The following is a 26,720-nucleotide window of genomic DNA, read 5'->3' as shown; positions in this document are numbered from 1 at the left end:
TTGAATTCCAGGAGTTCAGAGCGGGGCCCTGAGCTCCATCAAGTGTCAAGAGCACTGTGGGGACAGTGATAGATGGCAGTGCCTGTGAATGCCCAGATTTGCTTGAATTCGTTGTCTATCTTCCCCTTCTTGCATTTTAGGGATTTTTATGGAAAACATATTTGTAACATATTCGATTGCATCTATGCAGGGGAGAACTAGATTGGCATAAAGGTAAACAACAGGAAAGTTATTCATAACTCAAAATCTGCCCGGTGTCTTTTTGTTCCAAAACTTTCGAAATTAGAGACTGCTCACCAGATGTTATAAAAGAAATTACTAATTTAACTGCTAAACTGCTAAAAGGCTCACTCTAGTAATATTTTCCTGCAGAAAATGTCTGCGTCTTGTTAAATGTTTATGGAATACTGTAATTAAATTACATTTGCTGTTAAACGATATTGACATTTTTGAATAAAAAGGATTTTTTTATATTATTATTTTTAATCCGTATGCACATCTGGCTGGAACCTAATGTGTGGCGCTGAAACAACAAAAAAAAATTCCCCGCCCTCAAAGAAAAAAGCCTCCTGCCAATGTTTTTCTGTGTATTATTTTTTCAAAGTAGCTCCGGCTTTTGTAGCACCAGCTATGATTAAATACCAGGAATTTCTCACTATCAGCAAATGTTTAAAGGCAAGTAACCAGCAAAGCGTTAGCAAGCTGATGGCTGCTGAAATAAGGATATATTTAGCAATGAAACAGCTGTTTCTTGAGCAATAACCCAGCTGTTTGGCTTGGAGAATACCTGTTAGAATTATTAATCATATTAAAAAGTAGAAAAAATAAGACTTTGGAAGGCTTGAAACAGACATTTTTAATATATAAAAATATGGCTTTGTCACTGAAAGGAATATAAGAAAAAATGTAATATGGAGTCTTTTTGAAAAGTGTAGTTATTTAAATAGATACACTTAACGTAGCTGCCAGCTATATATCAGGTGCCTCTTCCCCATTCAGTGGGTGATGCTCTTGTAAGACATTTGCAAAGTGCTTTGTATCACAGTGTTTCTTCTGTCCACTCCCTCCCCTCAATCTTCCTGAAAAGGGGTCAGATGTGATGTTGGCTAACTGGAACACTTAGCATGCATTTATGTTCTCCCATTTCCCATTGAGTAATGGAAGACAGAAATTTGGCTCTCCTTGGCTTTGGGAACTATCCATAACTGAAAGAATGTGATTTCTACTGGAGGCTAGAGTAAGGAATACGTATAAAATTCTACCACTTAGCTGGAATTCTATAGACAGACTTTCTTTTACAGAGTTTCCTTGTCACGCAGAAGTTTTAATCAGGAGTGCCAGCCAATTACAGTAGGTTTGAGCCAAACAGACATGAGACAGAACTCAAGCTTTGGAATTGTGACTAAAGCTTTTCGAGAAGGTGTTGCTGGCTGAGAACATCTCCAAAAGCAAAAGTTTCTTTGTACATAGATAGGACCCGGTCCTGGCTGCATACACACAAAGTAATTGTAGTGGCTCCATAGTTATTCCAGGTGGTCCTACACTACACATCTGGAACTACCACAATAAGACATATGTATGTACAAAGCACATGCTTTTTTTTCAACCATTTATTAATACATTCAAAAGTATTCAGGTCCATTTCTTTTACCTAGGTTTTGAGGATATTCTGAATTAGGATACTGGAGTTTTCTTTTGCTTTATGTCTCTTTAAAGGAAAAAAAAATATATAGAATAAAACTCAGATATTTTTAAAATCTTGGTCCTGAGCTACCATTCTTTCAGTTGGAACTGAAATGTTGTAGTGGTTTTTAATCAGAATACAGTATTTTGACCTGTGAAAATGTTTCTTTTAGGGGAATCTGAATCTGAGAATAAAACAACCTAGTAAAATTATAGATTTTATTTTATAGTGTAATTTTTTATAAAACCATAGGATGAATAGAAATGTACCCATCAACAATAAAAACAGCTCAGACTTCCATCAAATAATTAATTCATACGTTGAAGTCTACATGTACATAGCTAAAATCTGCTCTCACTTATCATGGTTTACATTTTTTGTATTAGAGTAATCTGCCTGTTATGTTACAGAATGACTTGAGGGCCTGGCTCCACTCCCTCTCTGCTTCACATGATCTAATATGAATGTGCATTCAACACTCATTGCAGGCAACGAATGTGCACACTTTTGCTGCTGGATTGCATGTTCAACACTTGCCTTGCTACTTCTCTGCTTACCCTTCTCCTTCTGGTTCCGTGACTTTTTTGGGAAAGAGGCAATTAGGAGAGCAAATTGTGAGCCCTTTGCTGGCTGCCATTAGCATTAACTTGTCAATGAATCCAGAATGTATCAGATCATAAAATGACCACTTAATCAGCCAAGCATATGATAAAAATATATCTGGACACAGTGAACATTCAGTATTAAAGTGTGGATGTCTGCATACAAACTGACAGCTCACACTAAGACAAATGGGCACTAATGCTACAAGCATTTTATAGATCAGTGGAATCACACTTAGCTTGGAAAAGTTGTGTTCTTGGAGACTCGTTTTCCCTCAGAACATCATGACCTAGTTTTCATCTGTATTTTTACTGCAACGGTTTCTTGCAACTCAGGGAATCCAACACTCATTGCGGGAGATGTAAAAGGCCTATTTCAAATGTGTGGATGGTTGTAGATTAAATCTGGTCTTTATGTTCAGGATGCTTAAGATGTTTCAGCTTGTCCCACAGTGATTTATACACACTTGTGTAATTGTACCTCATTTAAAGCGAGGATCGATGAGCCAGAGTAAAGGAGGCTGTAGAAGAGACGACAGTCATTAAGGACCAAAGTTTCTCCATCATACACTGTGTTGCTTCACATCGTCTTTCAGAGTTATATAATTTCATTCAGAACCATGGGCTTACTCTGTGGAGAACTGATCAGAGCAGAAGACATGTTTCTTCATATAAATTACATTATGATTTACATACATATTCATGTATTCATGTATTCAGGACTCATGTATGTATACATACCAATACGCATACTATAGGTATGTGTGTGTGCATTTTGCAGAAAGATAAACAGAAAAATGTTGCTAATGTTAGCTACATAGAATGTTTTAAAGAAAAAAAGTATGTATAGCCTTACGTGTCATTCTTAAATAAATTCATTGTTGTTTCTGAGTTTTCTTCATCAGTGTGGAGCAAATGCAGATGTCCATTTCTTTGTGGAGACTATGTGGTGTGTAAAAAGTTCTCAAATTTTAACCATTAGAATCTTTGTGTAGCAGCTATCCAAGGAACCAAAGGAAAATTTAGACATTTTCCAGTATGCAAAACAACTTTGAGGAATAGCTTTTCCATTCCCAAGGTTCAGTCACGCTTTTTCATTATTGTGTGATCCAAGTGAAAGTGTATATTGTCATAGTAATGTGGCTCCTCATGGGACATGTCCCAGAGCCAGAGATGAGTGTCTGTTCTCATCTTCCTTCCTGCAGCTGAATACTCTAAGAGCTGTCTAGTTGCCAGCCTAATAAGAGATGAATAGTGAAAAAAAAACCTCCATCTTTCTGTAAGCTAGGCATTTCAGCATATTAATCCTGTGCTAATCCCTGAGAAAAATAATTTATTTGCAGTTTTAATCCCTTTTTCTCCATGTATGCTTGGCTGATGATGCATGGCGTGTTTTTTTACAGAACATTTCTGCATTCATTTCAAATGCAGAAGATTTTCTATTTTATCTCACTCATTGTTGCTGGCCAGTTGAGATTGCTCTTGTGCTGGATTAGTGCACAAGATTTCTCATGAAATACTTATGAAATAAGCCCTATAATTACTTTAGAATGGAACAGAATAGTCCCCAAACTGTGTACATTTATTTTGAAAAGACTGTACCTAAATAGCACTTGCTGAATCTCTGCCCCTCATCTAAATTCTGACATACTGTTGGTGTTCCTATTTATTTACTTTTACAGATCAAGGGTACAAAGTTAGGTTTCAAGACCCAAAGCTCAGCTTTATATACAGTTTGTTAGTATGGCTGAATCTAAGGAAAATTACAATAGAAAGTAAAAGGTGGCAACAGGCAAGAGCTTTTTTTGATTGGAATTTTTTTATTCAGATATATTTTTTTTTTTTCCATGAAGAAACATGCTTGTATGAGAAATGCCATCTGCAGAATTTCTAGACTGTCCCAGTTCTTTAAAGACGAGTCCATTCTAAGCTTTATGCTTTGAGTTTGATCCCACTGACTTTAGCAGGACTACTTGGCAGCCAGAGGGGTAAGCAGTGTGGTGGCAGTGTTTGCTATCAGATGTCATTTGCCAGTAGATGATTTAGAAAGATGCAATGTGCCATGCAAATGTATATTGCCAAATTTTCCACTGCTTGAGTGAAAATCCTGTCAAATGCACTTTTGTGCATGATGCTCAGAAAAGGAAAAAAAAAAATCATGCCCACTTTGAGAATAGCAATCCTCAAATTTTTCAGAAGTAGGAATCATAATCAGCGACTCCTCTTGTGCAGTGCAGATGATGGGCAGGTTATGTGCCACCTTCTCACAGCAAGTCTGCGCGTGGGGACCAGAAGTTGTAGCCTTCATATGACATTCAACAACTTCCACAGTTTCACTTGATGCAATTAAGGAGTGTTATTCTCTGTATCTAAAGAGAGATTGTATTTTTTCAGCTATTTTATTCAATCTAGTAAAGGAAAATGCCTCTCTCTACAACCATGGCCTTGGTTATATCCTTAGATCATCATAGCAACAACACCAGTTATGAAATGTCATGCATTTGAAAAATAACTCATCCATTAGGGAACAGGAATAATTTTTTTATAAAGTTGAAGTAAAATGTCAACATTTTTTATAATCAGTGAGTACCATGAGCAAAAGCAGAAGGTAGAAATGCTGGTGGTCTGATCCCTAATTTGTTTTAAAGAGAAATAAAGATACATTGCTTCTTTCAAGATGAAGCAGTAATATTATTTTCCCAACTAATAGTACGAATCTCTCATAGCACTGATAGTTCTGTATTGGTTTGAGCCCTTGAAAGAGTCCTTATAAGGTCTTGTACCTCCAGAACTACTTTCTTTTGATACTTGCTTGTTCTTGGACAAATCTTTTTTGTTATATCACACAATTCAAAGAGTTTAAGTCAATTCCTCCTCTTAGCACTCTCCGTCATTACATTTGTGAACTAGGACAACCAAGGCATGCATGAATAAACTGAGGGGAATTAAGAAAAGTATTAACTAACTGCTTTAATTTTGCTCTGTTAAAAGGATACGCAGTTCCTGAAGTCAAGAGAAGGACCATTCAAAATACAAATAAGAACAATTTTTAGCAGTTTTTTGGAGTCTGTGACAGAAAACAATTTTCATCTGAAATGAAATGAACAATACAGAATAAATATGTGGTAGATGTGGCAGTGAGAGATGTGGACGGAAATAACTCTACCAAAGCTAGTTCTAGGGTAAAGTGTCATTTAAAGATCATTATAGTATGCTCACTCTCTCTGAAACACCATAGCATTTGCCTAGAAGGCAAAAACGATTAAGTGCTTCTAGTCAGTGATGGAAGCACTAGGAAGATGGTGGAGGCTTAGGCCGTTTCTTTGCAGCACAGGTTTCCATGAGAGCTGGAAGAAGGATTTTTTGAAGGCACTGAAATAGGTCAGAAGAGAAATTGACCTCGGAAAAAATCTCTCATTTGTATGCAGCAGGTCTAAACCAAGCCTACCAAAATAAAGAGGATGTCACTGGTTCAGGCTAAGTTTATGCTGTAGCTGAAGCACTGATAGCTAATACAAGTAACATTTTTAAAAATCTGTATTTCTTGCTTTATGAACTTCAGACACGAACATCAAATCTGTGCCAATACTAACCTTGCCTCCAAAAGTCCTCTCCCAACTCAGTGTCACCATTCTGTGATACTAAGTATGTTCCTCTTATGCCACTGTGTCTTTCACAATACTGACAAGTTATAAAAATTTCCAAGTTACCAACATTCTACGTCATGTGGAATTGTTTTTCTTCAGCAACTTAAAATATTGTGGCAGGGGCACCAGCTTAATCAAATCCTATTTCACTATTTTATCACATGTGTTCCCTACTACAGAAGGTTTTTAAGTCTTGCAACTAAAACGCTGATTTCTGCAGTTTATCATGTCCTCTTTTCTCTTATTTCTTTTAAAACATATTGAGCACCACTTTTAAAACAAAATGAGCACCACTTGCAATTTTTTAGATCTAACATTCTCTTTGAGTAGTCAGATCTAATACAGCCATCCTGGCCTGCATTAGAAATAGCGTTGCCAGCAGGAGCAGGGAGGTGATCATCCCCTCTACTCAGCGCTGGTGAGGCCGCACCTCGAGTATTGTGTTCAGTTTTGGGCTCTTCACTACAAGAAAGACATTGAGGCCCTGGTGTCCAGAGAAGGGCAACAAAACTGGTGAGGGGTCTGGAGCACAAGTCTTATGAGGAGCAGCTGAGGGAGCTGGGATTGTTCAGTCTGGAGAAGAGGAGGCTCAGGGGAGACCTCATTGCACTCTACAACTTCCTGAGGGGAGGTTGGGGTGAAGAGGGGTTTGGCCTCTTCTCCCAGGCAATGAACAGGACCCAGGGAAATGGCCACAAGTTGTATCAGAGGAGGTTTAGGTTAGACATGAGGAAAAACTTTTTCTCTCAGAGAGTGGTCAGGCACTGGAATGGCTGCCCAGGGAGGTGGTGGAGTCGCTGTCCCTGGCAGTGTTCAAGAGGCATCTGGATGAGGAGCTGCGAGATATGGTTTAGTGCTTGTGGTAGCAGTGGTAATGGGAGGACAGTTGGACTTGATGATCTTGTAGGTCATTTCCAACCTTGTGATTCTATGATTCTATAATGATGGCTGGAAAAGACCAAACAAAACCAGTAACTTGATATAAATATCTCCTCACTAGAGTCATCGACTCTCGAACCATTGTGCTTGCTGCTTATTCTCTAGTTTTGCAAAGCTATTTTGACTAAAACGTATGGAAAGATGCAGAAGTACCTTTCATCTGATACTGCAGTACCTTTAGGCTCCCATATAAGATGGTGGTCTTGTGTTCACTGCGTGCAGCAAGAAGACAAAGTGCTTACAAAACTTCACAGATTTCCTGAATGAATTCAAACAAGTTATCAGATCTGGTGGAACAGGACAGACAACTGAGTTCAGTATACAACCTCTGTGAGAGTATGAAATTAAAGAAGCAAAATTTTCTCTGCCTTGGGCTACCACTTTCATTCCCTTCAAGTAATGAGGTGTACTTTACTGTTTCTAAAGATGATATTGAACTATCTTGTAGTTACATCATTATAGTAAATGATTGTTTTCTAAATTGCCCTGTATCAGTGACTTTCTATGAACTTCTTTAGATAATTGCATATTCATTTTCCTTTGTCTCTTTGTCTCCACTTCTTCTTTTGAAAGCTTTCCATGAAGCTCCCAAGAATTTCTAGACCTGTCACTGTAAAATGAATTGCATTGTCTGACATCAGAATGAGAAAGTGGCTAAATTCATCAAATTAACATTTAATCACTGACAAAACAAGCTGTACTGTTATCAGAGACTTACTTGTTTATTCAATGCTATTGATCGATGCATAAATATATGCATGCTGTTTTTTTCCCGTTAGTGCTTTTATAAACCTGCAAATGAGTTTGACTCCTTCTGATGAGAGATTTAATTGTTGGTATGTGTTTTCCATGTGAATGATGAAAGTCAACCAGAATTACTGCTGAGTGAATGAGAGCAATCCAGGATTATGATGAATGGGAGTAGTGAATGATTAGTGACTGATGTAAGCAAACCACTGAGTCTGAAGGTCCTGTCATTAGAGGGAAGTGATACCTCAGTTGAATATTTTTGTGTCCTACACAGGACAAATACGGTCCTTAAAATCTTTAAGCTTTTGAGCGAGAAATTAGTTGATCACAAAACAGCACACAGTTCTTAAATGTCTGTATAACTTGAGTAGAACAAGGCTTGTTTACATTGGGGGCTTAAACTAGATGATCTTTAATGTCCTTTTCAACCCAGGCCATTCTATGATTCTGTGAATTAAAACATTGTGAAATGTTCCTACAGAGCCTGAGTCAACTCTGGTCCCTCAGTCCCCTTCCACTACAAAGCTTTTCTCCTATTCACTAGTTTCCAATCTGATGAAATCAATCTCAGACAGAATTACTCTGTGCTCAGGTTGCTGCTTCAAAGTATATGATTTGTGCTCTGCAATTTGAATTCTTATTTCTTTATTTCTTTGCCCAATTGTATAGGAACTGCTGGATCACAGCCTGAACCTCTGATTAATCACCTGAGGCAAGCAATGACTCAGCCACAAGAGCACAGGTGAAGGCAATTCACCTGTGCCGCAGGAAGGGGTGGAGCCTGGCTGCACCTCTCCTAGATTCCATTTAAGAGTTGGCTACCAGTGGGGAAGGATCTCTTCTGGAGATTCACTCTGCTGGAGTTTTACAAGTGAGCTCAGGATATGGGTGAGTGTCCTATCTATTCTGCTTTCGTGTGATAACTATGCAGCCAAGCTCTCTGGTGTACCCTGTAACTATAACATCTGTACATTCATTGATTGTACACCAGTAAAAGCTATGGCTCACAAACTGGGTGGTTATGTCAGGAAAGCATACACCTAAGAGTAGTATTTGCAGAGTTGGTGATCACAGTTTAAATGATGTGACCTATATACAGGAAATCATGGAGATAAAGAAACCCTGTTTTCCTAGTAAAATATTTCTAGTGAAACCTAGGAGTTTCTGAGGTGTGACTCAAAACTGATTGTGGGCTAGAGTAGGTAATAATAGAATTGGGAAGAACAACCAAAAGAGGTCAAAGTAATTGGCTTTAATTAGAGAAGATGGAAAGTGGGCCGAATACTGGTTCTTGAAGGCAGGGCATCAGGAGTGCAAATCTTTACCTCCATTTCAAAGCATTATAATCAGAGCACTGGTGGTACAGAATGTGTCTTAGGTTTACCTCAGTCCTCATTTCCTGAGGTTCCTTTGACGCCACTGAAGTGTATTAAAGACAATCTTGTCTGGCAGTATTTCAAGAGAAGGGATATTATGAAATGCAGGATCAGCAGAGAAAAATAAATGATCATCAGCAGTGTCCTTTTAACACTGTATGTATAAAAGGAGTGGGAGCATGTGCACACATGTAAGTAATCTGGATTTAAACTGATTTTGGATTAAATGCTGTCAGATGAATAGGGGAAAAAAAATCTTGTGCTATGTTGCCCATGTTTGGGTAAGTTTGGCTGGTAAAAACTTTAAGTATTAGACTTTCGTACTGGTGTTTTAGGAGAAATGACTGGTAACCAGTTATGACGTTTCACGCAGGCTTTGTTACATCTCTTTTCCTTTGCTGCTCTAAAAGAAAACAGAATGTGGCCAGCACAGTGTATATACTAGCAGGCTAACATACTGGGCCATACTTGCACTTTATTGTAAATGTTTTTGATACTTCTTCTAAGTCTGTGTTTACCTTGGGTAATTTCTTAGTTCACACATGTGAAATAACAGCTGGGACTTGCCAAAATATAGCAGTCAAGTGCTGTACATGTAGTAGCTTTAAAACTAACACAGGTGTCCTAGATCCCTTACACAGAATAAACAGAAGCACATGATCAAGAGTGTGTCTAACTCCTCTCTTTTGGAAATGACTTGTCTTGAAATGCTTGATCTGATAGTTGCTCTTGTCTCTGAAAGAAGATGCATCGCATGAGTGAAACATTGCTGATTTCTACAGAAAGTGGGAAGTATGCCATCTGTTGTCTTTAATAGAAATGCAGTGTCATACCTGAATCTTCCAATTTCCACTTTTATTTCTTCCTCCTGTAAGGAAAGGCAAGCACATTTAATGAGCTCGGTTCACTCCTGGGTCACTCAGGAGCATAAGAACAAAACTTTCGTCACTGGGAAGGCCACCCAGAGAGGAGGAAGCTGTGCTTCCCCAAGAGGGACGAAAGGCAAGAAAGTCCCAATGGTTTTTGTCCAGATCCCAAGCCATGACTACCAGCTGCCTCACCAGCAGAAGTTCAGAGGCCCCAGCCATGGAGAAAAGGGGCCTGTTTCTTTTCAGTGCGAGTACACCTTGTTTCCTTTCTGCTGGCAAGGCTGTCTGTAGACAAGAAAATACAAATGCAATGAGCTGTTTGGTTTTCCTTATGAAGGCTTTGTTGTTGAGAGTTTTTGATTCTGTGACTCTACGTTGTTCTGCTGTTTTAATATCTGAAAGAGAAATAATGTAGAAACTAGTGTATTAATGACAGCTAATGGAGGATGAGCTGGCTGTGGATTTGCACAGCTGGAGTCAAATGAGATTGAGTATATACTTAGGAATCCCACTGACAATGCACAGGAGGGATGGAAATTTGGGACTTTGTTCTCAGAACAGTTTTGTCTGCACAAGGAGAATATACATAAAATGGATGCACCCATGGGAACACCTGTGCCATCTTGCTGCCTGTGTAATACTGGCTGGAAGTAGATAAACAAACCTACATATGTGCAAGAAAGAAGAGGTGCTTTCCTCTACCTAAGTGGTATCGTTTTGCAAAGAGTGGCATCCAAAATACCACTGTGAAGACATTCACTTGGCAACTTCTCTCATTAGGAAGTTGCATTTTGCATAGCAATGTCATTGACCTACACTTTATCATGAGTGCATACGATGCCTATTGTCTGTAAGGACAGATATTAAGCTGTCAAAAAAGAGCTGTCAATCCTCTGGAATCAATGTGCTTGGTCTGAGAATTTGTGAAATGAGACAGAAGTTTCCAATACTAAACTATGTCTGATTTTGACAAATGTGCTTGTATTAATAGCTCTAGCATATGAGAGTCTATGGAGGTATCTGGGATTTTATTGTCATTAAAACAGAAGCTGGGCATGTTTTTCTAATTACAATGTTTTCCACAGAGTATAAAAAAATTATCTAAAGAAGAGTTAATTCTGTGAATGTCCAATGCCAAAAGGCTTGTTTCCACTGCAGGGCTAATCTAAATTAAATTTCAAATGTTGCCCATAGCTGCACTGGGTCTTTGTGCCTGAAATGTTGCCTGCTTTTTCCAGCTGTAGCAGTTGATTTGATGAAAGATATTGGTTCTCCTTAGAGCTTACCTTGCTGTTTTCTTACAGATATTGCAGCCCAGTAAACCTCAGTGAGTGTTTTGTCTTGACCTCTCTATAGAGGTAAAAGTATCTTGGATTCAGACCTAGATTCCTGAATACTTTTCTTCTAGATAATGTAGCACATCTAGTTTTAAACACCGTGCCTGGCCAGGATAGGATTAGCAAGGCATTAATCGATTGCAGGAGGATCAAGGAATTGGATTAGAGCTGCTTCACAACCGAGAAAGCTGATGTTTCTGAAGGTAAACACCCCTGCTTGGGGACATGAGATAAAGAAAGCAAGATTTAATGAACTGCTTTGAGAGAAGGGTGAAGCCAAGTCTGTGTCCTGCTTTTTCAGTATGTTCCATTTATCCCTCAGGATAATAATATTTTAATACAATGCTAGCTTTCTTTTTAATATGATCCTTGAAATTTCTTTTAGGCCACCTAAAATGTCATGCCTTTTTCCTTCATCAATCAAAACATATTTTTTTAACTTCAGGATGTTTGTTCAGTAGAGCTCTCTGTTTTTCTTTCATTGATTTTCCTTTTAACACACAGTTGTTGAAAACTTAATTTTGAGTTTAGTCAGCTTTGTTCAAGATGCATTACTATTCTAAGTAGAATTTGTGGTATGTTTTCTGCAGTCCAGTGCAAGGGACATACAGCATGATGGATGATGTTTGGAATGAAAAATTGAATGAGTACAGGCATTACCAAATCTGATCTCTTTTTCTGAAAAAGAGAAATACTTTCCTTTGTTAATCCTTGATAAGAAATCTACAACATATTGGAAAAAAATTCCATCTGAAAAATAAATGCTACTTTAGATTTAGTGGTAAGATGTCATTTGTATTGTGTCTTTTGTATAAAAGTCTTGTGAGCATAAAAACGTTTTAAAGGTGTAGGGGGCAGGGTTTGATAGAATAATGGAAAGGCCTGGGTTGAAAAGGACCACAACCATCATCTAGTTTCAACCCCCCCTACTGTGGGCAGAGTTGCCAACCAGTAAACCAGGCTACCCAGAGCCATATCCAGCCTGTAGGTTTCTATTTCTATTTTACTTTATGGTTATTCAGTAATCAGTCTACATAAAAATGGCACTTCTTCCCCTAGAAAACTTTACTCCTATCTCTATTTAGCAATACCCACCCCATGTTAGTGAGCAGCAAGTATTGGCTGTTGCTACTTTTTGATTCCCATCTAGAAGAAGTCATGCAGATTTTGCTTGATTAATTTTCTGCCTTATAAAACTTCAAATGTGTGGTGCAAAGTTTTCAGCAAAGTGAGAACACTGTTACTGTGAAGTAATCTGAAACCCAGCAGTTTGAGGAATTTTCTCTTATTCTCAGATGGGGAAAAAATGACAAGCTTGTCTTACATCATAGCCCAGGGGAATATGGTCTATGGGTAGAAGGGCTCTGTGTTGTAGAAAAAAAAAAAACAATTGTAGATGGTTTGGCATATAAGGCCTTGGTGAAAAAGTTGTGTCGTTAATTCATCCTCTATGTCTAGTTTGGGTACTTGTCTCTTTTTCCTCTTGGGATAATTCAGAACAGAGAGCATGGCCTATTTCCAGGGTGTTCCCTTTAGCAGTGGTGGCAGAGCACATACTCTCAATGACTGTCCAGGGCCGTTCATTTGTTGCTGTTAACTGTATTTGGAAAATAAGTTGGAATTTCACCAGTGCCTCTCCAGTTTGGATGGACTTTAAGAAAGTGAATCTATGGGGCACAGACCCCTTCTCATGCTACGGAGGGCAGAGTGACATAAATCTCATTTTTAATTCCTTCCAGATCCCATTAGCAACTGGAATGCTTTGAAGAAGATATAGATGATGCTCTTCAAACAGCAATTTTCTATTGGTGTTCCTTGATAACTCAAAGTGACCATGATGTCAGGGGGCTAATGTCATTGTATCAGAGCAAGTGCATCCCAAGGCATGTGAGGCTGAAAAGGAGTGCAATCTGCTGATCAAAAGAAATTCAGTTCAGTAACACAGTGACTTATGGGGACTTGCATGCAGAGTTTGTTCTCTCCTTGTTCTCCTGTTTCCCCATGAAAAATACTGTAATGTTTGAGAATGGAAGATACTAATGAAGCAGTCAGTACCTTCTACTGCCATATTGATTCACTTTCTGAACTACCGCAGTTGTCAGTCCAATGGCTTGGACAGGCATGGCCTGAAGTTAGAATGAAAGATGACAACTCCCTGCTTTAAAGCAAATGACTGATCTCTTCCATAAGCACATTCTTGTTATAACTTCAACAGGCTGAATTCTTGGCTAAGCATTAATCTGAATAACCCCACTTTCCAGATGCTGTTTTGCAGCAGCTGACAATCTGGCCCCAGTAATGTTGTGCTTTCTGCTCACATAGTGCTGCCCTGTAAAGAAGTGATAACAGCTTCACAGGTAGGCAAAATGATGGGTCATAAGGTCTCAGAAGTCCAATAGCAGAAAACAGTCTTCCAAGCAGCTCTAAGGATGGAGAACTCAAAGCATGCTGATGCAACAACCTAATCTCTAAAATGCAGTGACAGATAAAGTTAACTAATAGCTTCATGTTAAATTGCTGAGTACAGGCAGATTTGGCCTTCATGCCTGCAGAATAAGTCATTAGCCAATGTGATTATCTTGCTGATAAAACACAGAGACCTCCCAGAGAACAAGTTGTGCCTGCACCACCACTCAGATCTTGACAGGTGCCCCCACTACAACCCCATCTCCTCTTTTTGTAAATTCTCTGGTGCTGGTTGCCTGCAAGAGGCAGGAAGGGGTGAGCCCTCCCTGTCATGAGAGGCAGGAAACACTGCAAAGAAGGCACTGGGGAGGGCTGGATCTCTCTACCCTTTCCACTTCTGTCCACCTACTCCACACCTGTGGGCAGGGGAGGGTGCAAGAAGCCTAGCACTGTCCCACAGCTGCAGCATGTTGAAGGGAAGGGTGAGAGGAAGCTTGGTTCAGAACCATGGTGGGCAGCATGCACATGTGAGAGCTTCCTTTGGCTGGTTGTCACCAGGCATGTGAACAAGCTACTTCCCAGCGGCATCTGAAAGGTCTAGGAGCCTTTCAGAAGAGTCTTGTGGACATACCCCAAGGAGGAAAAAGGAAGTTTTGAAAGGTGGGATCTGAGGAGAGGAAGTGACTCACGAGCTCAAAGAAAGATGGGCAGGGATCAGGGCAGAGAAGGCAGCAGGAGGGATCCCCAACTGTGCAGCGCCGTGGGAAGGGGTGAGGAAGGAGCCTGGGGCTGGAGCAGCGGCTGCGGCCCTACACTTGCCCTGAGAGGAACAAGAAGCTTTTGTCTTTATTTTACATTTTGCAAATAGACATCTTTTGTCACTCTAAAACAATAAGAGCAGATGTGGGTTAGATTTTGAGGGTTCATGAGAGATGTGACATGAAAGTAATCTCTGGGACTTCTGTACTGGCTCCTTACAGATCTCTTCCATAACGGTGTCCTTTCTCCATCTATGGGATGCCCTTTTAGTCTGAGGCTTGAGCTCTTTCACTGCATCATCTTCTGCACTGATTGTCATCTGTGCAGCCTCTATGAGAATCAGACATCTCTTCTAATGAGGAAGCCCTAAATGTGAAAAATAAATGAAGAACTTCCTGGCTTTCAAACAATTTCCTCTGTTAATTATGATGTTCTAATAATACCTTTTTTCTTTTTTACTTTTTATTAGCTGATCTCTACTTGATCCAAATAATAAACCAGCTGCAATTCTGTGCTGCCTCTCCTAGAGAGGAAGTGAGAAGAGGAAAAAAATGTTACCTTTAGTTCCTTTTATTTACTTACTTCTAATGAGCTGTTCTATATGCCAAGATAGATAGATCAGAAGAGAGTACTTATGTTTTATGTTGAAATTGATCCTTTTTGTGCTGAGATCCATAGTGCTGCAGAACTCCCTACCATAATCAAGATGTGTGCTGCACAAGAATTACCAAACCATTTTACTGGCTTTTGCTCTGTGGCATTGACTAGTCCATTTGTAATGTGTACGTAAACAAAACTGCACATTAGTTAAGCACTTCAGGCATTGTTTAAAGCATCTTCTTCCCCAGAGAACTACAGAGCCAGAACTGGGAAAGAATGATTTCCTTTATTGCTGAGGTCACAAGAGTGGAATTAAAACAAATGGGAAAGGTTTGTTGCAAAAGCTGAAAATAATGCTCTACAATTACATCTGCAAAAGCTGTTGGTAATTACTTTCTGTGTGCACCTCCCGAAACAAAGTGTCACAAAGACCCACATCATCTTACAGACAGCCTTAGCCAGTTATTAGTTGAAGCTTGATTTGAAAAATGTTGTAATTAAAGCCTGTGACTATTCATCAGAAAAAAAAGAGCAGTGTGTTACAGAGCCTTCCTCAAAAGTTGGTTGGAGTTAAGATCCAATTCCTGGCTATAGCAACTTGGAGCTAATTTAATCTCAAGTCAAAGGAAAAAGAGAGAGGGTTTATGTCATGATCAGCTTCCCCACCTTCCTCCTATTCTTTTCTGCGCTTCAAGCTTTTCATTTTCTCCTGTAAAACTAGGGCTTGGATCTTGAAGGTATTGACCTAGGCAATGGCAAAACAACAACAAAAAAAAAAGCATAGTATATGCTGCATCATCATGTGAAAGCTATTGGGCTCTTCCTAGAATCTACTTTTGTTTTAATCAGAGCCCTGCTGAGCTTCTGGAAGAACCTTTGCAACAGGGAAAGAATCATTTTCTGGTAGAAGTGTCTAATCATCCGGTCTGCAAGTCCATTTGGACCACCTCACAGTTCCATTCTTATTTCATATTTTAGTCAAGGTAGCATTTAGTTATATCAACCAGTGACCAACTGATAGCCAAACTGGTAGCAAACAACAGAGTATGCCAGGACACATTTGGGAGTACGTCCTCATGATAGTCACTGCAATCGCTAACATTTACAGAGTAGGCATCTGTAGGGTCACCTTGGTGCTTCATGACATGGTGCTACCTATGCTTTCTTGCAAACAAACACCCAGTAATTATCACAGTTCAGTCTCTGCCCTTGCAAGGAAGAAGACCCCAGTGGCAGTGTAAGGCAGTTCCGATGCCATGTTGTAATTAACAGAATTTGTATTCTCGTGCACTTTATGGCCTTACATGGAGGGTTGGAAAGTATGTTCCTAAGTGACGTGTATCATATATTTGGGTGCATACATTATTTCACCTGCATCTCTAAAATTTATCTTCTGGCATACTAGAATTATCATGAGTTGCATCCCTCATCGTCACAATCAGAATTTAAAAGGGTCATTAAAATAGTTTGATTCTTTTATAAAAAGAAGCGCCCCAAGTAATTGCACACAGCTTTGTTTTCCTTAGTTTGCTTGAGTAAAATTTCCTAGCAAAAACTCACCATCAATAGAATTATGGAAAACTGAACAAACTGCAGGAAAACAGCACCAAAGTACCATAAACAGCTGATTTATGCATACCAAATGTCCCTGTCCAGAGTTTTTGCACCTATGGGGATCTTAGTGAATCAAAATTGCTGCACTACTTTGAAACTCGAAAGCAGCTTAGTTTCTATTTCATTTTTTCATTGTCAACCCCAGCACGCCTTTCTTATGAGAGGTGGTGGGCTCCCTCTGGTGGTTTTTAAAAACCAGAAAATTAGTAGAGGAAAAGCTTGTGTACATACACACACACACACGTAAAATAAAATCAAAGCAGCAGTAGTTTTGTGCATAAGAAGCTATTGAATGTTTGCAAGGTTGCACATCTGATTCTTTCACAGTCACCATGCTGAATGGTTTCTTTTCAGTTCAGCTCATTTTTTGTCTTATTTTTTACTGTTGTATCTTGAGAGACGATAAATGTACTCATATTACAGAGCAGTGAGGAATGTAACTCTGCTGAGGGGCTGTGCTTTCATTAGCAAGGCCTGCGTGTATCTAGTTCTTCACCTCCTTCTACTAGTTCTTCCCCTTTTAGATTTGAATTGGCACCTGTAGCTGTTTACTGTAGAAAAAACAGCACTTCTTTCTTGGTAGCTACAGTGAAAATTAATGATAATATAAAAGGAGAATCAGTTTTCAGTTGTATGTAGCACTTATACCTGGAGGCTGTAGGAGATTAAAAAAAAAAGAAAATGCTGATGCCAACAATGCGTTTCTCTCTCCCTTGGCTAAAACATATGGACGTGTCTGTTGCTGGTGAAAAGAGAGTGGCAAAGGAATGTTCTGCATTAATTCATTACTAATTACAAACATACCGAACATGCAAGGTGCAAATTGCTCTCATCACGTTCTGCTTCTGCGGAAATTAGTGTTGGCCTGCAGGTGGTCTGGCACATGGCTGCAATTGCAGTTCAGGCTTGTGCATGGGGCCAAAGCCCAAAAGGCTGCAGCCGTGGTGGTCAGGTGCTGGCTATGCATCTACTGTGTGGCTGCTGCTGAAGCAGACAGGTGGTGATGGGAGTCCAGAAACACCTCTGGAAATCCCGGGAGGGCAGCCTTCTCACCATTCACTGTGATCACACCCTGGGCCTGTTTCCTCTACCAGTACATACCAGCGGAGAGGAAATAAGGAAACTATATTTGATCTGTGGGAGTCAAGAGTAACCATGGTTAAATTTCCTATAGATGCTCTTACCGTCTAAAGCAGAAAAGCTTTATTTCCATTGTATTTGATATAAGCAATAATTGTAGGGAGAGAAAGAAGGGGAGGAGACTTAATCTTGAGGAAGAATTTTACCTGTGCAAAGATGTTCAAGTTACCTTTGAATCACTGTATTTTTGTATCTGGCTAATTTCATCCTTCTGTGCCATTTGATTAAAGTTCAGGAAACATCAGTTGCATTAAAATAACATTACTTCCACCTTTTTCTTTAAGTAGATATTATTGGATAATTTGATCACAAGCAATACAGAATTGCCATTTAATTTAATATTACAGTCAAACTTAGAATAGGAGGAGGCACCACACCTGGCTGCGTCATGTAATAAGGGAGAAAAATGGCAACGCTCCCATTTTCTTCCTCTGAGTGAGGATTTTAACCTTAGTGACAAAAGTAAGAGTTTTGTTGCTCAACTCCATGTGCACAGTTATATTTCAAAAATCTGTGAGTAGTTTCCATTAGGTGGCCCGCTGCTTCTGGGGTTAAGTATACAGGTGTTATTTACAGACCGCTATTGGGAAACATGTGCCTTTTTATTTTATCAGTAACTTTTATTCCAGCTAAAGAATTTGTTCAGTACTGAGAGTCTTTTCTGACTGCCAGCGAAGGGCTCAGTCCTATGAGATGCTGAGCGTTCTGGCTGCCATCCAGCGAGGCACTTAGGTATGTCCTTAATCTTAAACACAGGTCTAATCCCCAAGACTCCGCTGAATAGAAGCCAAAGCACTCAGTACTCTGCAGATGAGACCCCCAAACCTCCTCTTCATTGGTCTTCTGCAGGGTTTCCATAGTTTTGTTATAGTAATATGGTAAGAATTAAGCCAGTGGCATTTAAGGCATTGCTTTAAAAATATTGCACAAAGATAATACATATTGTATCATATAGTAGATCAGCTTTCAAACAAGGAAAATGAAGTTTCCTCCAAGCTTCAGCTCCTTTGTTTTTTCGTACAATAGGGAACACTCTTGTAGCATCTTACGTGGTTTTGATTAGAGTATTTGTGATTCTTCAAATATTTATTCTTCAGCAGTTAAGAAACTTGGTGAAGGGGAACTTTATAAACATTTATCATGGATCAAGTGTTCACGTGGAAAGGAAATGAGGCTCTCTGTTCCTACAGGGAAGAAGTACCTTTTCATAAAATTGAGGTCTGTGGCCTGAATTCAGAAGAGCATCTTGTTTCTGGACAGTGATTGAGCTCATACCCAGCCATACCCACACGTTCCAATTCTTTTGTTCGGAGTCCTTTAAAGTGGAAAACACTGCCTTTAGTTTGTGCCTGTTCCACTCAGCTGCCCATGGATCACTTCAGCAATATCAGATGTGCCATTCATACTTCACAGCAAGCAACTCATCAGAGGACAGATGAGTAAACTCTCCCTCCACCATCTGAAGAGTTTGTTTGCTTTGCAGTGATTGGCAGTGGTGTCATGTGAAATACCACTGGGCAAATTCCATTTGATTAAATAATTATCGCCTATGACCAAAAAATGTACCGTGATGTGTGAAAACAAATTAAAGCCCCCCCCAAACTCCCTCCACTTCCTTCCTTGCTCTGTTAATTGCTCTTTCACAGGAAAGTGACACAATTATTGACTTTAAGCTAGAGAAGTTCAAAAGTAGGTAAGGTTCTTGGGACTTCAAATATTCTGTGCTGATTAAAATTTTTCCAAAACTTATTTAGAACAGCTTCCCTTAGAAGAGGTGTAAAATGCATCCCTGTCAGCTGACGCATTCTGGGCTGCCAGGGCACAGTGCTGGCTCAGATTCATCTTGCTGTCAGGAAGAGCCCCCAGATCCCTTTCCACGAGGATGCTCTTCAGCTTCTTGCCCCCAGTCAAGAAAGTTTGGCTGGATACTTTAGCTAGACAGGGCTTTCTCTCTTGATCAGTTTCTTCTCCTTTTCATTTTCTTCTACTTTTATTTTGGGCACATGCTTTCGGAATTAAGGTTTAGTGCAGTTTCTTCTGCCATCTACAGCAGCTATTCCTCTGACTTGCCCAAAGGGATGTGTTGTCTGCTTTCCTACTTTTTAGCTGAAAAACTGAAAAGTTTCTGAGGTGCTTTGTCCAACTTTTGACTCGGTCCTTGGGTATCTTCAAAATACCTCTTTGTCTGTAAAGGCTGTGCCAAAAGAACGTGTCTTATTCCTATTCCTGTGCAAGTCTGTTTGACTGGGCAATGTTTCTGAATTCAGGGCAGATCTACTCTGAAAGTGGCCTATCTCAACCCTGGCCAGTATCTGTTGATGGCATCACTCTAGACAAACCTGACCTGTTGAAACATCATTTTTCTCATACCAGCTTCCCAAACTTGTGAGGCTGTTGCTATTTCAGGTGGCTTAAAAATATGTGCACAGTTTGTACTTTGAATGTTTAATAAGCTTAAAACATGAAATATATAATGCAGCTTGAACTTTCTAGTGTTGTTTCATCACCAAAAAAGCAAAGTCTCGAGGCTCCGCAATTGCCTTTGTCAGAATGTAAATTCCAGCATGTAATACCCAGGCTGTATGTTTCAGGAAATCAGTATTAACCTATTAGCATGCCGTTTTCCTTGGAGAGGAGCCATCTTCACACTGAGCCTGTATTCCTGCCTCAAACCTTCCTGTCACTGTTCCGTATCCACGACCCAGCCTAAGGCTGCCTTTGACGGTTCCTGAGCCATTTCCTGCATACTGCACTAGCACTAATTGAAAATTTGGGTGGCCTTGCTTATTTATTTTCATGGAATGTAGTGGGTTATATTTTCATGGCACTTTCTCAGCAGTGCAACGTTTCAATTTCAAAATCACTGCAATATGAGGAAAAGTACCCCCCAAAATTAAAAAAATAACAATAAAAACCAGCATACCTTTGATTAATTTTTACAGTAGTTCTTTTGTAAAAATATATAATGGGAAAAGAATTCAGTGTTGCTTTTTTCCCTCAAGATCAGAGGTAAGAGCAGCAACTTAAATACGTGTATGAGACGATCACACGCAGACACAATGAGTCATGAAAGTTTAAATGCACAGATGCTGTGGAAATGAAAAGATAATATAACATGTATTCTTTGCAAGTCTTGCAGAGTTCAATCCCTACATGATGTGTGTGGACGGGGAGGGGGGAGAAGTAGCTCCCCTGCTCTCTCTAGTCAAATTCCATCTCTGCTGTAATCTAAGGTTGGCCCTAGCCCTGTGTCTCCCCACGTTACTGCAGGATCGCAGTCTCACAGCAGCCAGGGTCACTGATCATCCTTGCCTTTGTACTTATAGGTGCACAAATGTGGGTCCATATACTTGCCTTAGATTTCAAGATTGTTCAAATATTTTTCCAAATCCCTCCTCAAAATTGCAGACCTACATTTATTTTTTTCTCTTATTCCCTCATTATTTTGCTTTATTGCCTTTTTTTTTTTTTTTTTTGGAGAGGGGTAAAAAAAATTAAAGAGTGGTGCAAGCACATCAACATTAACAAACAATATCGTGTTTGATTTTATTTTTTCAATGTTCTAGCTGGAACTATTGACATTTTTTGAGAAATATACTTCGATCCCTGGAATGCAGGCGTACAGAAATGTGTCCAGATAAATTTGCCAGTATGATACTGATTTGTATCCCAGAAATTATTTGGAAGAAGAATGAACTGAAGATAGACTTAGTTCTTACCTGTAAGATTGCCAGATTATTTGAATTTATAGATATTTTAGAATGGAGACGAAACTGGAGGCCAAAAGGAAACAAAACTTAAAACAAAGGAAATTCCTATTCCTCTTCTTGAGTTTTCAGGATACCACATGGGAGATTCATATGCCACTGAAATTTGGAGATTTTTAGTCAAGTGATTACCAAACATTTTCTTGTAATTCAGTAAAATACAAAAATAAGTGGACCTCTGCAGCTCATTCCAGCATTATTTCCACACTTCCTCCCTGCACATTTCCCAGGGAAAAGGTTGATTTTGACAGTTTAAAAAAAAAATGCCCCAAGCTATAGGTACAGCAGCAATCTATCCAGACGTGTTTGGCATGTGCAAATGTGCCTTGCTACTAACTCTTTATATTTACAGCTGGCTAATTTTGCCTTGCAAATGTGAGCAGTGATCAAAAAAGGGGTTTCAATAGAGTATGAGTGCTCAACCCATCCCTCTCCTTGCTGAGGGTTTCTGCCCCTTGTTGAAGATGCAGCTACCCTATCTCTTTGGCATTAGCAGAATGAAGGCATTGTATGGGATGGCCAGGAACACATGGCAGGCACAACAGTCACTTTTAAAAGTGTATTTGCTGTCCAGAAAGTAAATGTATGTTGTATAATCGCCACAGCATCACTTGCTTTAGAAGATTTAGAAGATCTAGGCTTGTTCCTTTAGAGGTAGTGGAGGCAGCTTTGGGGGATGTTGGGGCATGCTGGTTATGCGCTGGAGAGAGCTGGCAGATTTGCTGCAAGGACTCTTAAAGTCCTGAAAAGTAACTAACTACTGACTATCACATTCACAAACAATCACCATCGTACTAACCCTTCTTTCTATTCTTGGTTCTTCTTTCTAACCTTTTTAATGTTTTTTTTTTTTTTTTTTTTTTTTCCTACAAGTGTCCCTTTAAAAAAAATGCCAAGATTTCTGTTAAATTGACTGATGTTGGCTTTAACTGCAGGTGATAGCTTTGAGAAATTGCTCTAATGGAAATGTTTCTATTCACTGTTTTCACATGCCATCCTTTTCTGTTGCTAGAAACACTCGCAGAAATAAATATATTTTTTCTGGTAAATTTGTCTAATACAGTGGTTCACTTGTAACTGAATCATGACATTGTTCCTATGTGAGAAATTGCAAAGATATCAACATAAATGGCTAGGTAGTAGACAGTAAGAGTCTTCGTTTGAGTCTCACTTCAATTAATAGTTGCACAGGAGCACTAAGGCATCTTTTGAACTTGCCTGGTGCATACTGGCTATGTAAGAAAGGATGACTGCAGTACCAGGAATAGCATCATTTCTGGTAGATGCTTATTTAGATAGTTTCTCAAGGCTTCCAGTGAAGGAGATTCAGTCTATTTCCTAAACAACCCATCCAAGTATAACATTGTTCCTACTGTTACTGTTCTTCCTAATGTCTGACTTGAGTATTCTTTGCTACAGGGTCTGCTACTTATTGTCCTATCCCTCCCACATACAGAAAAGCAACTCTTATCCGCTGCAATGGAACTTTCATCAAGCTTTCAGAAGTAGGTAAATATTGCCCAAATATTGGTTTTGGATGTGCAAAACACAATTATAATAACAAAGAGAAGATAAAAATGTTTGTTGTAACAACATTCAGATGCTGACTGTTATGTATGTTTTGAAAGGTGCATCTCGGTAGGTTCTGAAAGTGTGTGTGATAGGCACCTGGACCTTTTGAAAAAAAAAAAAAACAGCCTTGAAATCTGTAATCTAGTCGTTTTGCAAGTATGTCTAGTTCCATACTTTTTGAATAAAGTGAGTCAGGGACTGAATAGTGGGCAGAATTGGCATAGAGGGTTAAATAAGGCTCAGCCCAACAGATCACTGAAGTGCATGCTTAGTTTAAGTATTAGAGTTCAGTTCCTTTGGTAAAGTGAATAATAAAACTGAATGTGTTTTAAAGTTAATGGGAATGCATAAGTGCTCTCTTGGATCACAGCCAGAGCCCTTAGCACATCTCAGGACTAAATACAGATTTAACAATATAAATTTAAGCCACTATGTTTTTAAACACTAACCAGTATTCTTTTCAGAAATTTCTGTGGAAATTGCTGTAGATCTGAAGGCAAAGCTAAACACCTCTCTCATGTACATTTACTTCTGATAGTCTTCTGAATCAAAGAATAAGTGGCAATAAGAAACATTAAAAACCAGTACTGTGGTTCATTAAAATCAAATAATGTCATGTTTTAATGATTTTCAGATTAAGCTACCTGATCTGGTACCTTTAATCAGACATTTAGGGCACAGATCAAAAACCACATTTTAATGCTAATTATTTGATATATTAAAACAATTTTGTCTCTAAAAGAAAATTCATGATTACATCTAATGGATGTAAAGTGCAACTTATTTCTTTTTCCCTCCCTTTTTTCACCATGGAAGAATGAGAGGTAGAAAGGTGGGGGAAGAAAAGAGAAAAGAAGAGATAAGGAAGCTTAGGAAGAAGAAAATTACAGCCAAGAAGGGGTTTAGAAATAGATGGAATGTTTGTTTATGTCATCAAATACATACAAAAAAAAGCCGATATCATTTCCTTTAAAATAAACATGGTTCTCCAAGTGCATGTGGACATGATATGCCTATTGTGTAATCAGCCTTTATTTATTGTTCTGTATCAGTTGTCAAAAAAAAGTCCCCCTTATACTACTGATTGGACAACATGGATCTGGCTCCAAAGTGCTTGCAAAATAAAGCCATGTCCCTGCAAGACGTTTACATGCACGTGAAATTGCAAATCTGACTAGCACACGGTAGTAATGGCAAAACCCAAGCTGATCTTAGGCTGCTCCATATATGCTCTCTCCAGAGATGTGTCACTAGAGCCTGTGAATGGGGCAAGTGTGGGAAACAAGCCTTTCTCACTGGGTTTCGTCAACATCAACTCGGCTATTAAATATGAGGCCTCTGCTACTCCTGCTGACTTTCAGTAGGGCACATCAGGACGTGCTGACTGCTGCCAAAGCCTCTGGAGGAAACTGGGGTGGGCAGGCAGCAGGACAGGAGAGCAATTTCTGCCTTCATTCAGCATGATCTCAGAAGCCACCAAAACATATCTAATTAACAGCTTTTCCCTGCTTGTTCCTGAAAGCAGGGAAGTGCTGGCAGTTGCACAACGGGTCACTCCTGTGGAAAAGAGGAACAGAATTTATCCTGCATTTCCAGGGAAAGAAAATGCAAAATGGTCTTTGAATTATATATTTTAACTTTGAAATAGAGACGTGGCATAATTTTAAGCTGTTTAAGGTTTCAGTTTTCTTTTTTTGCATCTATCATTTTAAAACACACACGGTAAACGAAGGTCAGTTCCAGAACTATTACAACTGATGCAATGTAGTCATGACACCCGTGACAGAGCTGTAGCATGCAGCATTCAGTATTTTTAGCTGCAGAGAGTAGATTAATAATTTGTTTCATTGGTGCTGTTTAGAGAAACAATGCCTCTGGGTCAGTAGTGCACAGATTCCTTGGACAAGCCTTGAAAGGCAAGAATTAGAGTGGTGTTAGCCAAGAAAGTAAAATAGTGAGAGAATTCTGTGTACTGCTGGAAATTGTTGAAAGTGTAGAAGACCGTATTTTTTGTTTGATGTGGAAAAACTGACTGTACGTGTTCTGGAAGAAAACTCAAAATATCGTGTGCATTAATTTATATGTTGTTTCTCTTAAAGCATACCAGAAATCATCTGGGGGCAAACACTGATCAGTACGTTGTTTTGTTCTCTCTCGCCTTTCAGCTAAGATGAATATATAACAAGGGTTTTTGGCTTAAACTCCTAGATAATGGTCAAAAGGCTGCCAAGGTCAGACAACTTACTTCCGTATCTATTTATTGAAAAAAGTAATAGAAGTGTAAGATTTAGGTGGATCACTTCCTAGATGTTGGTTTCACAACATATATCCGGGTGATTTTCAGTTTAGGAGGAAGCAGAAAGCAGCTGGACTTGAGTGCATGGCACAACACAGGAAGTCTGCTTGGACTTTGAAATATCTGTATGAATTTTTTGCAAAATCAGTGAGAGATGCTAGAAGCCAACATCTGCTTCGGATCGAGAAAGTAAAGGGAAGTGGAAGCTGTGAGGTAAAGAAAGTTTGTGCAATGATTATAGATCTGTTACAGTGGAAAAGGAAGGGTTGGGACTACTGATGGTTCAGATCTATGATCTCTAGTTCAGAAGGCACCTCTCATAGGCACAGAAGCAGCCCCCAATCAGTTAAATACACAAAGAAAAAAAAGGAGATGGTGATTTAGAGATCAGGTAGCTTCACTTTGTGAAAATGATCGAGCAAAACCTCTGTAAGTGTTCAAAGGAAATTAGTAATAACCAACATGAATTTGTCTAGAACAAATTCTGTTAAACTGATCTGATACCCTTTTACAGTAAAGTAATAGTTATTACACAAAGGATAGAAGTAGTAAAACTTCATGTATCTTCATTTTAGATAAGCTTTTTTTGCAATGTTCCTGAAGAACAAGCAAAGGCAATACGGTCCAGATTGAAAATCCCATAGGATTAGAAGAATGACTGGTGAAGTGTTTGCAAAATGGCCCAATATCAAAATATAAAAGTGCACTGAGAGAGGTTCCTTATGGGTCTGTCCCAAATCTGACACTACTCACTGCTTGTTACTTATCTGACAGCATATAGAATGTGAATATAGACAGGACAGGAAGAAGACAACAGCTAAAGGTGTATTGGAGAACAGAATTGGAATTCAGAGTGATTTTGACAAACTGGAGAGTTTTTTAAGGAAAAAAAATACAACACAAAAGATAGTATTCAAAAGGTGCAAGTGCAGAAAATCAGACATGGAGTCATCAGTTCCCTGGATAGAGGAAGGGGAAAAGTAAACAGGATTACAGTTCCATAGAAAAAATGTAGAGTGAATGACAGGCTAAACACAAGTCAATGCTGTTATGCTGCTGTAAAAAGGCAAATGCCATATGAGGGAGTAGGAAGAGAGACTGCAAAATAGGCAAAGCAATTATTTTGCTCTGATAAGCCATAGTGTGACTACAATTGGAGTTTATCTTTCTTAAAATGTTTTTCACCTGAAAGATGACTGGCAGGGGGCATTGCACTGAATGGCACTGAGTGCCAGAAAACTAGAAACACTGTTTTGCTTAATGAGTAAAACATTACAAAGGAGATAGAGCCTGAAAACATGTAAAATGCTGCCCATGAAGACAGAATTCTTGCTAAGAGGATAAAAATGCAGCAAGGAAGAG

The 26,720-nt window shown here is 39.2% G+C and overlaps 1 long non-coding RNA gene across 5 annotated transcripts in view; it reads left to right on the top strand.

The window, feature by feature from the left end:
- The window catches only part of LOC104910124 (uncharacterized), a 220,871-nt gene extending 197,141 nt beyond the window's left edge, over positions 1 to 23,730 (top strand). For all 5 annotated transcript variants that reach the window (XR_014882310.1, XR_014882314.1, XR_014882312.1 and 2 more), the window contains one exon: positions 22,910 to 23,730. This is a non-coding gene — a long non-coding RNA (uncharacterized LOC104910124). The remainder of the gene's footprint in view (positions 1 to 22,909) is intronic.
- Positions 23,731 to 26,720: the final 2,990 nt, after the last annotated feature.

Source organism: Meleagris gallopavo, chromosome 3 (genome assembly GCF_905368555.1).
Source record: "Meleagris gallopavo chromosome 3, MGAL_WU_HG_1.1, whole genome shotgun sequence".
In the NCBI taxonomy this organism is placed as follows: domain Eukaryota; kingdom Metazoa; phylum Chordata; class Aves; order Galliformes; family Phasianidae; genus Meleagris; species Meleagris gallopavo.
This window is presented reverse-complemented; position numbering and strand designations above follow the sequence as displayed.